At 44.1% G+C, this 15855-nt stretch overlaps 1 protein-coding gene and 1 long non-coding RNA gene across 2 annotated transcripts in view; both read left to right on the top strand.

Moving 5' to 3' along the window:
- Window positions 1-13197: 13197 nt before the first annotated feature.
- Window positions 13198-13826, top strand: LOC109856468. Its single transcript, XR_002250395.1, has 2 exons — window positions 13198-13361; window positions 13530-13826. It is a non-coding gene; the product is annotated as an uncharacterized LOC109856468 (long non-coding RNA).
- A 24-nt stretch (window positions 13827-13850) lies between these two features.
- Window positions 13851-15855, top strand: part of LOC109856467 (myb-like protein AA) — a 31425-nt gene continuing 29420 nt past the window's right edge. Inside the window, exon 1 of the mRNA XM_020431778.1 lies at window positions 13851-15185. The gene's annotated coding sequence lies outside the window, so the exon portion shown is untranslated. The remainder of the gene's footprint in view (window positions 15186-15855) is intronic.

Here is a 15855-nt window from a genome sequence, read left to right as displayed (position 1 = left end):
AGCAATTAAATTTTTTCATAAATTTTAGAGGCAAAATCAATTGAATTCCGCCGCCAATGTAAAAGCGATGACTTGTCGACTCGCGGAGTATCCTAGCCGGAGCCGATTTCAATCGTTAATAGTGTCTAGCTTAGCGATAATAACAATAACAATGATAACAATGAGAACGATAATGGCGGAGGCAGGCATAGAGAGAAAGAGAGAGAGAGAGAGAGACAGCAAGTAACGACGATGATACAACGGGGTCCCATTGTGTGTTGTCCACGCGGGTCTCCCGATAGGCACGAGCTAGTCCGAACAATCGCGGGGACGTTTCGACAATAACGAACGACCGCAACAACGAATGTGTCACACACTTTGCTGCCTCGATATACGGAACGAGATCCAAAATTGCAAATATTTCTTCTGTATTGTGTGCGAATTGTTGTGTGTACAAAGATAACTTCCTTCCCCGCTGAAAAATGCGGAATGCTTACCACCATTTGTTTAGTAATGTTTGGTAGTCCGTGCGAGACGTTTGGCGGTCACGTATGTAACTGTTTCTCTCTTTTGAACTAGTCGCACAAAGTAAAAAACAGAACCGAGAAAAGAGTGCGCGATCAGGTTTACTTTCAAACGAGGGGAGTTCTGAGTGTCGAAAGGCCAATTTTACACACGTTTTTTTTTTTCAATAATAAAATAAAAAAAAAAAAAACATTTTTTTGCATTATTGTGTTGTTATTAAATTTCATACGTGAGCCATCGAACGACCATTAGATACAAATGGTCGTACGTAATTTGCAGTTCTTAACTCGGAAAGGAGAAGAGACGTCGTCTTTAGTTATCAATCACCACACATATTCCTCGGACATCTCGTCATATTTTGTTGCGATTCTTCCAAAATTAACCGGTCAGTTATGAAACTCTCGCGCGATTAAAAGGACGAAGATCAATGACGCTTTCAAACGGCGATCCGTGGCTGCTATCCCGTTTGAGCGCGCTAGCCGAATAACCGAATCGTCGGAGAAAGCGGAGTTCTTTTATTCGACGTTTCCGCACAATATACCCGGAACGCTGCATCGCGTGATTAATCGGCCGCGGTCCTTTGAACGGTTTCGCGGCGAGGAATTTCAGACGACTCGTCGACGAGTCGCGCGCCTCGCGGACATTGAATGATTCCCGCGTGTGCCCATATTATCTCTTAATTAGCCTCACATAGCGGGGTTCATTCCGAATTCAATTCTTCCTTCCACCTACTCGTAAATTACGCGTTTCTTGTGTTTGGCTCTCTAGCTGGGGTTTCGAATCCCGTCGCGTGCTTCAAACTCGACGACGGGTTTAAAAGAGACGTGAGAAAAATATCGTGAAAGAATTGCAATTCTACAGAATAAAACGATAATAATATTGTATTGTTAATGTTCTCTTCCGCTAATTTATGCCAAGTGGGACGTACGCATAACAGTATTATTTTTTTTTTTTTTTTTTTTCCACTCTCCAGACTCTCCGAGACTCCGTTTCGCTCTTCGATCGGCGCGACTAATAATTATCGTACGCGCGCTACATATAAACCGATTCATTTTCGATATTTCGTAGAATCGGCGAGGGAGATAAATCGAGATCGACCGATCGTTCAATCGCGACGGCGCGACGATCGAAAAGAAAGAATCGCCTTTTAGAAACTCGTCTGCGAGAGAAGATTGCTCTCGGCGAGCGATGATCGTTGGCTATTGGTTTTGACGAAATTGTTGTTATTAGGTCGGTGCGATAGCGATCGCGTAAAAGTCGCATCTCTCGTCGGCGCTCTCGCGTTCACGTTTCCTCGGACTTTCTAGGTTGCTATGCGTCTCTTGCAAAGAGCGAGATGCCAGCGTTGCCAGGCAAGAGCCACCAGCAATGAGCAATCGCCGCGCGGAGCAATTGAGGAAAAGATCTTCCGCCGATCGTTCGCAAAACTCTACATCGCGCGTGCGCGCGCTCTCGAGCGCGTAATTAGCTGTTTTAAAGCTCGGGCCAATAACGTGACGACGTTAACGCGTCGGATCGATAGCGGCGGTCGATCGGCGGTCCCGATCGGCGGCCGTTCGCGATCACAATCTTACCGTGTAATACTGTCACGGGGAAAGAAAAACGTCCCGACAATTCGGGTAAAAAGCGGCGCGGCGAAGCGCCGTTAGCCATCACGTTATCCCACCTTTCTTTCTTCCTGTAATTACAGAGATGTACACGTGATGACGAAGTAAGGATTAGTATGTATTACGATAAAATGTCGCAGATGATATTCCGCGCCGCGATATCGACAGGTTTATACGCTGTGTGTATCGGCACAGACACATCCGATAGTATCTGAGCGTACAATCTGGACATGATGTGAGAGAGATCTAACGCAAAGTATCGTACTAATAAGGATATCACGTGAATTAATAACAGATTATGTGTAACGTGTAACTCCCCGGTGTATTAAAATTATCGTGTAGATATATTTTAACATGTATTGAGATATCAGAGAGTCTAAGAAACGAATGTTACAATATTTAATGCGCGAAAATAGAAGAAAGAAGAAAAGAAACGCGAACTAGGAATCGAAAACTACAGTTTAGCAAGCGTAATTTCACGGTACGAACGGTTATCTTCATAAGTAATCGGGATCGTTTAATAGAGTTCAGCGGCAAAGCTTCGCTACGCGAACGTTTAACCGACCGCGCGTTGAAGATAGACGGTTTCGCTAAAAGGAATGCTTATCCACCGGAAATCTATTGATCGCTCGACCGGAAGTCTATTAATTGGCCTTAACCGTTATCGGTTATATATTCGATCTCTCTTGTGTAATTTTCCAAATCCAAGGCGAACTCCGATTCTTCCGCGCGAGTCTCAGCTTTTCTCGATAACCGGACCCCGAGTTCTCGCGAATACCTCACAGTGGACGTAATCGCGCAAGTAGAAGAGAAGATGCGTCAATAATAACGAGACGCGGAGATGAGCTCACAAACATAATAAGTCATCAGTATCCGACACGCACCGTCGAGATTGTCGGGACGAGACAGGCTTCGCGTTTCATAAAGAAATCTGCAATCGGGCGAAGATAAACCCTTTCGATCTCGTAGTTTTACGTTATATTACAGACGTGGTCGGACATGGCGTTTATTAAATATATATATGTATATATATATATATATATATGTAACCGACTTTCTCCGCTTGGCCGTAAAACGCCGTTTACGCCGATACGATGTCGGCGCACCGGTTACATGCCAGTTAATGATATTAAGGTCTTAACGCACACACGACGTGAAATATGTCTGCGTAAAAGCACGAAACTATTAAGTGTGCTGTTTATACACACACGTATACACGCGCCACTTCACAAGCTCTTCTTGAAACTTTACTTTCCGCGAAGAAAGACTTTTCTCTGTTTTTTGTTTTTTTTTCCGTTGATTATTTCAACAAAATTAATTCCTCGATTATGTTTCCTTAAGAGAGAAAAAAAATCCTTAATAAGAAAATTGCGCGCTAAATAGGAGCCGCGCGCGACGCAATTATCGCCTAGCGCGTTGTAATTTCGCGGCGGGACGAAAGTCAAGGGGAGGTGCTGCCCCGGTGATTTGCGGATTATATACCGCACGGAGTATTTTTATTAATTTCAGCTGTAAGGTTATCTATTATTGCCGCCGCAATATCGATTACGCTACGCGATCGCTATTTTATTGCCGCTGAAAGATCGAGGGGATCGATAAGGAGTGTAACGACGAGCTTAACGAGTTATCGATAGAAATCGCCGCTGCTGTGGCAAATGACGCGGCGGAAAGTTGACGGTCTCGATCGTTCAAAAAACTAAAAAAGACGATCGACCACAAAAGTCAGAAAATTTCGCGAACATCATGGGATTGTTTTTTGTTTTTTTTTGGTTTTTTTTTTTTTGGAGTGTATCGTAATAAACCGGGACGCGAGCGAATCTTCCGATTCTCTGTCGCGCGATCAAGAGATCCCTTCGCTGATACCGAGGTTGGCGTATCGGCGGTCTCGATACGCGGGGAACAAAGTGATAATACATCGGGCCGCCCCGTTACGCGTTGCATCGCGTTCCCGTTATCAAGGACAATTACTTGACGCGCACCGATACACACGTCTATAATGAAACGATCATTTTCGAGATCGCGAGAATAGGTCCGTCCCCTCGACTGTGACCTTCCGTCGTGCAATTTTCTCGCGCGTGCGGATGTTTTGTTGCCGACTCAACGGGAACACATCGGCCGCTGCTAGGCGCTTCTTCGTTTCGAACCGGCAAGAAATCAAGATCAGATTTCCCGAGTCATCGGGATTTTTCTCGCCCCGGAATAACATCGTTAACGGAATTCGCGATCGCGACACAAAACAGGCTCGGCTTTTTTCTCTAATTCTCGCTAAAGAACTTTGTAATTTGTAAAATTCCAGAATAAACGGCTAGGATATCCAGCCTAGAATTCTTCCGGATGTGGGTATTACACGTACGACTTATGTGCGTACAACTTTGTACGCGGCGTTGAGTGTCGGGTTTTGTCAACGTAAGTGTTGGTTCGTGTCAACGCGTTTCTTCGAATCAAAGAAGTACACGTCTTTCAGAGATTTCTCTCAGAATGAAAAGTCATCTTCGACGATCGTAGATAAAGTCAAGTCGTCTTCTCGATTTTATTATCACTTTTTCATCGTAAATTATTTATTTACGTATACAAACTTTTATAAAGAAATAGACGAGTATAATATTCATTACGCTCCCAGAGAGACCTGAAACATAACAGATATTACAGAAAAAAACTTTTTCAGATGATAAAAACGTCACTTCCTCTCTCTCTTTCTCTCTCTCTTTCTTTGTCCAACGATACCTACATGTTGCAACCGCGGTACATTATTGTTTAATACAATAAACGGTAACGTTAATTAATAATAGCGTGTCTCGATCTCGTCTTTACGTCGTTAAAGTCGATGTACTGTATTTATACCTCGACCGTTTTGCAGCGCGTGCAAGAAACAGCGCGCGCGAGCGCGAGCGCTCGACCTTTTGACGCAACTCCGGCTTTAGCTCCCAAGCACAAAAATATTAATGCAGGCATTAGAAAGTTCTCCGTGCGAGCACCGCGCGCGAGATCCTCGTCGTCCGTATTTGCCTACTGCGCCGTATTCGTAGCTATTCGTGCATTCGGTGCGCGGGATCTAAGTCGCATGCGTCACGGAATTTTCAGTTTTCTTTGCCCGCGATAATTTAATCCGGTTTATTTTTTTTTAATCTGACAGATTGTTTTCCGAAACGGAGTCTCGCAAAATTCTCTTCGTGCGAACACAATTTTTTAGATTAAATAGGCAAGGATATGGAACAAAAAATTACTCAGAGTGCAAAAGAATTTTTTTAACAGTAGAAAATCCAGTCTCTTTAAAAAAAATAATTTACCTGATTTTATTGCAAAAGCACAGCATTACATGCCGTGAATGTAACGTTAAATTTTAATATAACATCTCTATGATATGCGCATGCGTTAAAAAATATGAAACAGATTTGCTCGGAGAAGTTTTCTTGATGTTACAGTCTATTCTATACCGTCAGCATCGTTAGAATGACGATTTTATGCCGCTATTTGTTATAGTTTATATTTGCGGTTAGATATATTTTCGCGCGCGCGCGTTTCTCCGTAAATTATTTCATCGATCGCAGATTCGCGCGCGTGCACGGTATATGAGTAGATAAATTCGCGATTCCTACCTTGCCTCTTCACACAGCAACGATGCCATGTGTGTGTGTGCGATTTTTCACGATTTTTAACCGCTCGCTATACTCGCTTCGATCTCGTGAGGGCGGGGCTATGAGATATAACGCAATTAGGATACGAAGCTATAGTTACGCGGAAATCGCGGGCGCGAAACGCGACCGACTGGCCGCTTCCCGATCGTTCAAAATGTCGAGCAATAAACAATCCCGCATTTGGGTCGCGTCTTTGTTGTTATCGATCGCTGACAAAAATCGTCGGAGGAATCGGAACGCGATAACGCGTCTACGCGAATATCCGCGAAGGAATTCGAGGAAATTTCACATCGGACGATTTTTTTCCAAATCGACAGCGCTTTAAATTGCTCGTATCGATCCGCTAAATGTACTCCCGCGTGATCGATTTTAAGCGCATTCAGGAATTCCCGTATCGCGGGATACGATTATTTTTTTTGGAGAGAAAATCGCGGAAATTTTTCAGCATTGAGAGAGACGTGCCGCGAGTGCTTCGCGAAAGAATTCTCGTTTCTCAAAATTATTCTCGAGCCGAGAGCTTCGAATTCGTGAAATTGCGTCTTGTTTTATTAATTAATAAGCCTATTAGAGATTAGCTCATTACGAAACTATAACTATTTATCGTGTGTGCGTGCTTCTTTTGCGAGTTACTTTTATTAATTCTCGAATTATTTTAATTTTTATCTGATTTTTGTGGAATCCATTCGAATCGAGTTCACGTTTAGATTGAATTTTATTAAACATTCTCTCAAAATTCTCCGCTTTATTGTCCGCGCGTGATCTCTCTCTCTCTTTCTCTCTCTCTCTCCGAGATATCATCTCTCTCTCTGCCTGAATACATTTCGCGCCGAGATTCCGTGTTTGATAACGGAAGAAGTGACTGCTCGCTCTCTCGCGAGATTTTCATACTCCTACATCGACGACTCGGCGCGTCATGAAGAAGCGAGCGAGCAATTTTGTAGAGCGCAACCGACAGGGAGGCCACAACAACTTTATGGAGCGAGCCGCACGATCGCGCTATGGCGGTCATATCGCGTTGCCGAAGCGCGAGGGGGACGCCCGCGGCTATACGTAGACCACATATTTATTAATGCCTCGGCTACCATCTTTCAACGCCTCGAAACGTTATTCGTTCGCGCCGTATTGCATTCGCACTCGCCGACGAGGTGCTCGACGTATATTCGCGCAACGAAAATGACGCGTCCGGTTCCGTTGCTTCTTTGCGTGAGTCCCGCATCAAAAGACGTTCATCGAACGTTCGCCGACGTTGACGAGAGACCCGCCCACGGACATAGTTGAGTCTTCATTCGGTAAGATTGTCTATTGTTGGAGAGAAAAAAAAAAAAACATCTTAACTCCGTTGTGCCAATGTATTGTCGAATCATGTGAAATATCAAAGGATGGTTTCGATTGTTTTCTAAAATTTTATTTCGTCTCTCTTCTTCCTCTCTCGTGCCAAGCTTATCTGGGAAGATAATCGATTCCGCAACGAGAATTAAAACTAAAACATACGATCTCTCTGAATTGCATTCACTCCGCGAAGGCGGAGAATTCTAATCGGTCCGCGGTATCTCCGCAGATTGAATTTCCGCCGGCGGGAAAAATCGGCGAGTACAAATTCGCCAGTATGTCGCGGATAATTGATGCGATGTTGCGCTCGAGGAGCACTCCCCGTGTATACATGTATATATTGGTTCCATAACACGCGGCGGCGGTAAAGTAGGTTCGTTCTAATCTGCCTTAATCTATCGACAATGAGGCGCAGGAGATTGACGCGCGCAAGGAACGATAACGACGCTGATGTTGCGCTTTTCTCTGCTTGCTGCGTTGTTTTGTTTATTTTTGCGCAGCTCGTGGTGCTTGGCGAGACTTTACCGCGGGCACCAAACGAGAAACGACAAGGTGAACACTTGTGACTGCTAATTAATCAAAACCGGCCTCGGAAATTTTAGACGATCATTTTTCACGAGATCCGCAGCAGCCACGAACGATGGCTGCCAGCTTCTCGATTTCACCGTCTTGTTTATGTTTGTTTTAAATTATTGAAAAAATTTTTAAATTTTATTAAAAAACAAAAAAAATAAAATAATTCTTCGTGCTCCGCGTTATTCGAGACGAAAGTTGAAACAATAAACGCGCTCGGTGTTGCCGATCTGGGATCATATTTGGGAAACTATGATTTTTAGTTTAGTTCGATATAATCCGTATCGCGCGCGCGAAATGAGATCGGAATTGTGAGATCGGCGAAGATATCTCTCGGGGGGCAAAATATTCCGCCACGCCGCCCCCGATACGCCCCTGCGCCTCCGGCTGTGATTAGCACCCAAGCGTCAGTGCATTTCGAGAACGAGCTCATAACGCGTGCACGATGCACACACATAGTTGCATTCTCTTGCGAGGAGAAGAGTCTCGTTTTTTCCACGGACAAATCCCCCGTTTTACGATAGGATTGCACCGAGACCGAGCGAACCGCCGGCCGGCGGATTAAAAGAAATCCCGCTCCACAACTTCCGTTTCGAACTAGAACACGCCCGGGCTTTTGATAGCATTAATATAGCGCGCGAACTCCCAAGTTGCAGGATACTCGAGAAGTCTCTCGGCTTGTGTTATTTGAGATACTCTTATATATATATACGCACAGAAGTTAAAAACATATTACATCTATAATGTAAGATCGGATTCGATCGGATAGAAAGCACACGTGTCATACAATATGTTTCAGCGTTGCATTTTGTTGCGCGGAAATCACATCCTACAGAACAGAAAGAGACGGAGAAACTGCCTGCCTACGATTTCGATCCGCATCCATTGCCTTCTTGCGCATATAGGTCTATTTAACTGTAATTGGATGGCCTTTATTATTTCATTTAACTGTACTTGGATATATCCTCTTCTCCCCGTTTATTGTTTTCTCTCTTTTTGCGTCTCTCGAATGCAATTTATACAGGACGTCGCACGCCCACGGGGGCCCACCTTCCCCTACCCCTTATATATCCCTAGATAATAATAAATCTCGCGTTTTGTTTTGCTTCGAACGTGTGTGTATCTCACGCAGATCGTTCGGTCCGATCGACGAGTGTCGCCAAGGATAGAGCGTAGTCGGGACAAACCCGGCAAGAGCTACATCCAAGAGCGGCTTTTAATTGAATTTGCTACACCGAGAGAGTTGCGCGCGCGAGTTGCTTTCTTCCTATCAATTATATAGTAGGTCGACCGGGCGCATCTAGCATTCATTACGGAATCGGTTTGCGCAACGCTCGATTTATGGCGCGAGTATGCAAGAGCAACTGTCGCGATCGCGACGGGAATTATCAACGGACCATCTCTCTGTCTATCTGCCCGACGTTTAAAGAAGGAACGCGAGAGGAAACTCTCCGTGCGGTCTCCGCGCGCGCGTATAATATTGATTTAACAAGGTATAAAAATAAAGAAAGTCGCTCGGGCAGAGGAATTTATTGAGAATTTTAACGAGCCTCGTGAGATATTTCGTGATTCGTTTTTAGGTTACAGATGGACCGGATAGATACACAACGCGCGCGTTGTCGCAGCGGGAAGAGATTCTTTAATTTTCTCGAAAGAAATAAACGCGCGATCCTGATAAATGTCTCCGCGCAAGAAATCAGAAAAGAATAATAAAAATCAAACTGAAAACAAAAAACAAAAAAAAAAAACAAATCTTCAAGAGAAGGAAATTTTCGTATCGCTTTTTTTCGATGTAATATCCGACACTTAATCATTCGAGTGCAATGCTTAATCATCGCGAGAAGACGCGCGTTCACTTTACGAGAAACTTCTCTCTCAACTCTCATACCAATTTCGCAATTCAATTTATCTGCGTCAGCGGAAACTTTGTCTCATTATCGATGCTAATGCAACAAATCGAAATGCTCGTAAAATCGAGTTGCGATAAGAAGAAAAACGACGAGAAACGCGCGCGCATAGTTTTAAATGTGGAACAAAGTGTGTATGTATGTGTATGTGTCTGATAGAGAGAAAGAGAAAATAGAAACAAAGGGAGTGTAAAAAAAAGCGAGAGAAGATGCGTTTAGGAGGATAAATTAAAGTGCGCGCGCGGACCCCAAAACTATCTAAACTCGAAAAGAGTTCCTCGCCGATACGCGGCGTCGCTCTGCGTGTTAACGGGATCGAGAGTTACGTCGAACCGGTTGTATTCGACGCGATGTCCTTAGGCGGCCAACAACGGGTGGTAGTGGTAACATCGTATGTAGGTCTCCTTCTGCGATTGGTCGAGTCCGCCGCGGCGCGATCGGCCTGGTGGATAATAATCCAACCGCGCCACGTTGTGTCTGCTCGGGTCCGACTCGCGGCCGTGTCGGACTCACCTGCTGCACCTGGCTCGGCTCGTGATCACACACCGAAACCGAACTCGATGAATTCGGCTATGCCGGCGGTGGCTGTTACGTACGTAACAGTCGGGCAGGTTCTCGGAAACCTCAGTCCATATCGAATTCCGGGTTTTCCAGAAGACTTCACTTATACTCCGCGGAGTATCTCGTCTCGGACGAATTCGCCCGTTACTTTTTAACACTTTCGAGTTCGTTTCAAGACGATTTTTACGTGTCGTTTTTACGAGTCATCGCGTCGCGATGACGTATTTCGAAGTTTTAGCGCGAAAAAATCGCACGAGAAGAGACGAGAAGAAAAATCTGACACGTGTCATATGCGACAATACACACGTAAATGTATTTTTTTTTTCTTTATTAGATATTTAAGTAACAATCGAGAGACGTCGCCGATCGTGTGTGTGTGTGTATCTCGCGCTAAATTTATGCGCGGACCGCGCAGTGTCTTCGTACACACACCGGAGCTGGACACGGGAAAAAGAAACTTTTTACAATTTTCGTATCTCTAACACCGGCTGTTTTGGTGAATTCTCAAGTCTAGTTGTGTGAAGAGTTTCGTGTTATATAATATAAAAGTTTTTTCGGTTTTGCTCTACGCGCTTTCGCGAACGGAGATAAGCATCTCGCGAGAGACGCACAATTTATTATTAGTTTCTATAAAACCTCCACGTATATGCGAACTCGCTCGTCGACACCGACGCTCACGGTGTGTGACGAACGTTCTGTTAACATTTGTTAATTAATTTTACCGACGCAGTTGTGATGCGAAAGAATGAACATATATATATACATACTGTTTAAATTATATCGTTGATTTATATGCTACGTGATCTCGATTTTAATTTGACTAATTGAATTTCGAAATAGAAAAACGTTTCGAATTTTGAATGCGCTCATTATAAACTCGAAAACTTTCGCTTTAAAAGAACGTTTATTATCAATTCGAGGAGAAAGTGATAAAATTTCTTCATTAGATTTGAAAATATATTTAAAAAGAAACTGTAAAAAATTTTTTAGTTTATAATATATTTTCTTTTTCAATCTTTATGTATATATATACACACACACATACACGTTTTATATTTTATATTGATTAGTAAGAAAGAGAAGGAGAGAGAGATACTTAATTGCACACGTGCAGACATCGATAAGCGGCGCATCCTTCTGACATCATCGATCAGAACTTGTTGGCTTTTTCTTATTTGCTGCGCCGTTTCTTCCGCACGTTCCTTCACTCCATCATTCGCGGCCTGCATCGATATTTTTCCAAGGCCGTTGCCGGTTATTAGTTAAGCTTTCTTTTCTCCCCAGTTATTTTTCCGCGATCGGGTCGGTCAGTCAGCACGAATCAATCTCTCGATCCGTTCGATTAAACTTGTCCTCGCTACAATGAGATCCACATTTTTCTCAACGGAGATCCGGAACCGTCAAAATATATAAGTTTCGATAGAACTTTCGAAGTAAAATAAAAATTAAACCAAATTGTTTATTTGATTATTGCTTAAAGATTTTTTCACGATTTTTTAATTTTATTTTTATCATATTGTTTCTGACTGGAAAGCGGAACAAAGCATTCTCGTATGAAATCTAATAATTATATAGCAAATCAACTCTCTCGACGTAAAATTCAGAAAAAAAAGTCAAGTTGTGCCGCCTTTGATATTGTACGTTATCTCGAAATTCATGGATTTTAATAATACCCATTAATTTCGCGATTCCACGGCGAATCCCGTTAATTTCGAGACGAAATTTTATCGCGTTTCCGGAATCTTCGCCGCGGTTAAAGAAAAAGCAGTAAATTCTGCGGTTATTAAATTCCGCGATACAATCGAAGCCGGCTATACATTATTGCGTCTGTCAATCGATGATATTTTCGCGCATCTTACATTTTGCATTATATTCTCTTTGCGCGTGTTTGCGGCCACGAGACATAAACAAACCTTTCGCAGGTGTACTCGATTTGCAAGATACATATATCTAGCGTGCAAAACGATATCTTGTCGCGCTCAGATAACGTATATTCCTTGATTGCTAAGTATGTTAATAAATCATAACGGGTTAACAAATACCGTATTAAAACAGAAAGACACATAAAAAGCAATATTTAATCAAAAATTCTATATATTATTTGAATTATTGAATATCTGAAAGTTATTCTCCGAGTATTTTTCCAAATACTCGAATTATACAATTATATTTCGTATAAATCTGGTCTTCGAAAAATACTCGAAAATACTGTCATCACGGAACAAGTACTGCTCAATATCAAATTTCTACTTCGTGCGAGATCAGATATCCGGTACTCGGGTATTTTATCATCGGATGGCTTTGTTACTCTCCGTATGACTCACCTATGTTTTTTGAATCGTCATTCAATAATTATTGATAACTTTAAAGAGTAAAAAAAAAGAGAAAAGAGATACGTGTGTATGTGTGTGTGAGAGAGAAAGAACAGAAATTGTGTATTTAAAAACTTTTTTTTTAATTAAATGTCTTAGTAGTTCTGCGTCGCTAAATTGAGTTAATGCGATAGGTTTAGGCCAAAAAGTCGCGTCCTTGAGGCCGCATCGGCGAGCCGATTCCTCCGTATGACCGCGAGTACGCGAATCTGTAGAGGCCCCCGTGTTTGTGGAATCCAATGAAGTCCGCGGACTCGTGTTAGTGACACGTGCAGCGCGCGGATATAACCACCGGTTGGAGAACCTTTGTGCGCACAACGACAACGACGACGACGACGACGACGACGACGACGACGAGGAGGAGGAGGAGGAGGAGGTAGAGAGAAGGAGGTTCGCGGGGTGGCGCACGGGTGAAGGCGCGGATACCCGGGAGGGAGAGGGACTCAAGTACCGCTATACCTGGAGTCGCCCGAGGCGGAATACATACCTACCTACCTACCTAGTATACGTACCCCTCTTTCTCTCCTGCCGTCTTTTCTTCTCTTTCCCGCGCGTCCAATCGTTCTCCCTCCTCCTACTTCCCACCCTCCGGGTGGCCTCCTCTCCCCCCCCTCGATCCCTCTTCGTCACGCGGACCCGCGCAAGTTATATCGCTGGAAGTCCACGCCATGATGCACGCCATGGAGCAACCAGTGGTTTGCCTGTCTTCGCCGACAACGCGCGTCGCGACGTCGCCATCGTTCTCCTTCTCTCTTTTTTTCTCTCTTTCTCCTTTTCGTTATTCTGTCGCACGCGCGCGAGGTCCAGCGGAGAGAGTTTATTTGTTCTGTTAATTTTTTCGAATTCTCTCGGAGCCACGAAGAGATTCCAAAAGTATAGAAGAGTCTTTAGTATACGCAATTCTCCTCCGTGAACATTTTCAAACCCTCTATTTCTCTCTTTCTTTCTCTCTCTCTCCTCTCTCTCTCTCTCTCTCTCTCTCTCTCCTCCTCCTCTTCAAGAATATGCTATTCTAAATTCTTAAGTTTTCGTTAATTTCAGAATAAAATTGAGTTTTGGAATCTCAAGTGGATCACTCGACTAGACCGGACAGTTTTTCAAAAAAGTAGTGTGTTCCTAAGTGTGCTCACAGTGTGATTTGACGTCACATAGCTGATGTGTCGGTGTCGCGCCAGCTTGAAATTTAAAAAATTGAAGAAAAAATAAAGCTTTATCCTTTGTCTTCGAAGATACTTCGATTTTCGGTCTGTCAGAGAACTATCGCTCTCGAAACAAATTATCGTCGTCGTCTAGAAACTCGACTTTTGCTTTAAAAAAAAAAAAAAAAAAAAAAAAAAAGAAAACAAAACGACAAGAGGAAAAGCGTAAATCTCTCCGAGCATTCTTCTCGCGAAGCGCACGTTATTTCACTTTATCTCACACTCGATCGGAAATTCATCATAGTCATGTTTTGCGTAGCGACGACGACAACGACAACAACGACTCGGTTAGATTAAGGATCGCCGGGTGATCGCAACGGCGGCGGCAAAGTGGAAGAGGACGCCACGAAGAAGGCTTTCCTCTTCGAATGCTCACCTGCCCTACCACTTCCTCTTCTTCCTCGTCCTCCTCCTCCTCCTCCTCTCCTCCTCCTCCTCCTCCTCCTCATTCTGCTCCGCCACCTCCATCGCGCTTATAGTCGTTCGGTTGCCGGTAAGCAATACGGTTTACGGCCGCGTACGACGGTGTTCCGGAACAGCTGTTGCTATTGGTCGCTGGTCGGCGTCCAGCGATCGCGGTTGCTCGAGGAGCTCTCCTCGAGAAATGACTGTTCGCGAAATTTAAGAACGATACAAGAACGATAATCCCGACATCCTGGAAAGCGTATTTTGAATTTTTTTGGTGGTTTTTGCACGAGCAAAAGTGAACGATGCCCGAGTTTCGCGGAGCGCACAAATTGTGACAAGTCGATTGTTTGAGGATTCGGATTGTTCGAGATAGGATTCGCGTCGGATTTGGACGTCCGATTTACGTCGCGTTTCACGCGAGTGCCGAAGAAAGTAAGGTGAACTAGTGTTTGGAAAGTATTCGAAATCGAGAAGAAAGGAAAGTTTTTGGATCTTGTTCTGTTTTCGGATTTATCCCGAGCGCTGTCCTGAATGAGGACAGATGTAAGAATTCATCGAATAGAAATTGAGAAAAAATGGGAATTCGTCGCACACTCTAAGAAATCAAAGTCCGTCATCCACCGCGTCGTGTGCGAGCAATATTCGAAAAAACGTTCGAAAGACTCATTGAGATTCTCGCGATCGTTCAATTCCTGAGGACCCCGACGACGAGACGCGACCATCAACGAAGTCGCATGGCCACTACGTCGTTGACGCGCCTGCGTGGATATCCGTGCGAGGAACGTCGAGCCGTGACGACGCCTCGCGTCGTCCAGCATGCCTTCCCGCACCACGTGACCGTTACCCAGTGAACAACCTCTCGTCGAGACAGAGGAGTCCGGAGTACTTCGTCTTCGAGTAGCGTCGACGGGACGCGCGTTTTCTGAGACGTCTTCCCTCCTCCCCCCTCAAAAAACACATTTCTGGGATCCGTCCCGCGAAACTTTACTCTTGCGATCTCTATCGCGCGAAGAGATTCACGACTCAATTCGACTTTTAGTAGTCGTCGAGGGATTTTCTGGCCGAGATCACGTCTCTTCTATTCCCAGAGGTTAGTTCACTCGCTTCGTTCCGGTATCGTACACATGCGTGTGGGCAGGAGTGTGGGTACGTGCTCGGTGCAACGATTGCATGCGCTCCGTGCGCGTGTGGTACGTGTAAGCGGGCACGTGAATGCGTGTGTGTGTGTGTGTGAGTGTGTGTGTGTGTGTGCGTCTCTGAGCGACTGTGTGTATGCGCGTGAGCCTTGCGCAGATATATGTTTATCCGTGTTGCGAAAGTGCAGCGAGCTGCATTATTTGCGGCCAGCGGGGTGTGAACTTTTTCGGTGATCGAACTTGGTTTCGTGACGCGGTTTGATGGCGACGGAAAACAATCAACGCGAATGAGAAACTCCGTTTTCCAGATTGCGTTAAAAAAAAAAAAAAAAAAAAAATTGCTTTCCAACCGAGACTTTCAGTTTTGCAAAACGCTTTTACGGAGGATACGTACGTTTGCTGTATCGCGAAAGGTTTTAAAAATACTGACGTGAGATCGTGTTTTATCGTTCGAGCTGTTTTTACATTGGCTTGCAAATTCTTGCGTTTAAAAATTGCGAAATAAATATTATCTCCTCCGCAATAATTGATTCGATGGTTACAAATGTAAGTTGTTGCTACAACAAATCACATTGTAGCACCGTGATAAATCGTAGCTACTACGGTCCTGAAATGAAACGAATT

Source organism: Pseudomyrmex gracilis, unplaced genomic scaffold (genome assembly GCF_002006095.1).
Source record: "Pseudomyrmex gracilis isolate BER0280 unplaced genomic scaffold, ASM200609v1 scaffold_119, whole genome shotgun sequence".
NCBI classification, from domain to species: Eukaryota; Metazoa; Arthropoda; class Insecta; order Hymenoptera; family Formicidae; genus Pseudomyrmex; species Pseudomyrmex gracilis.
The sequence above is the reverse complement of the archived record's forward strand: the minus strand, read 5'-3'. Positions and strand labels throughout refer to the sequence as shown.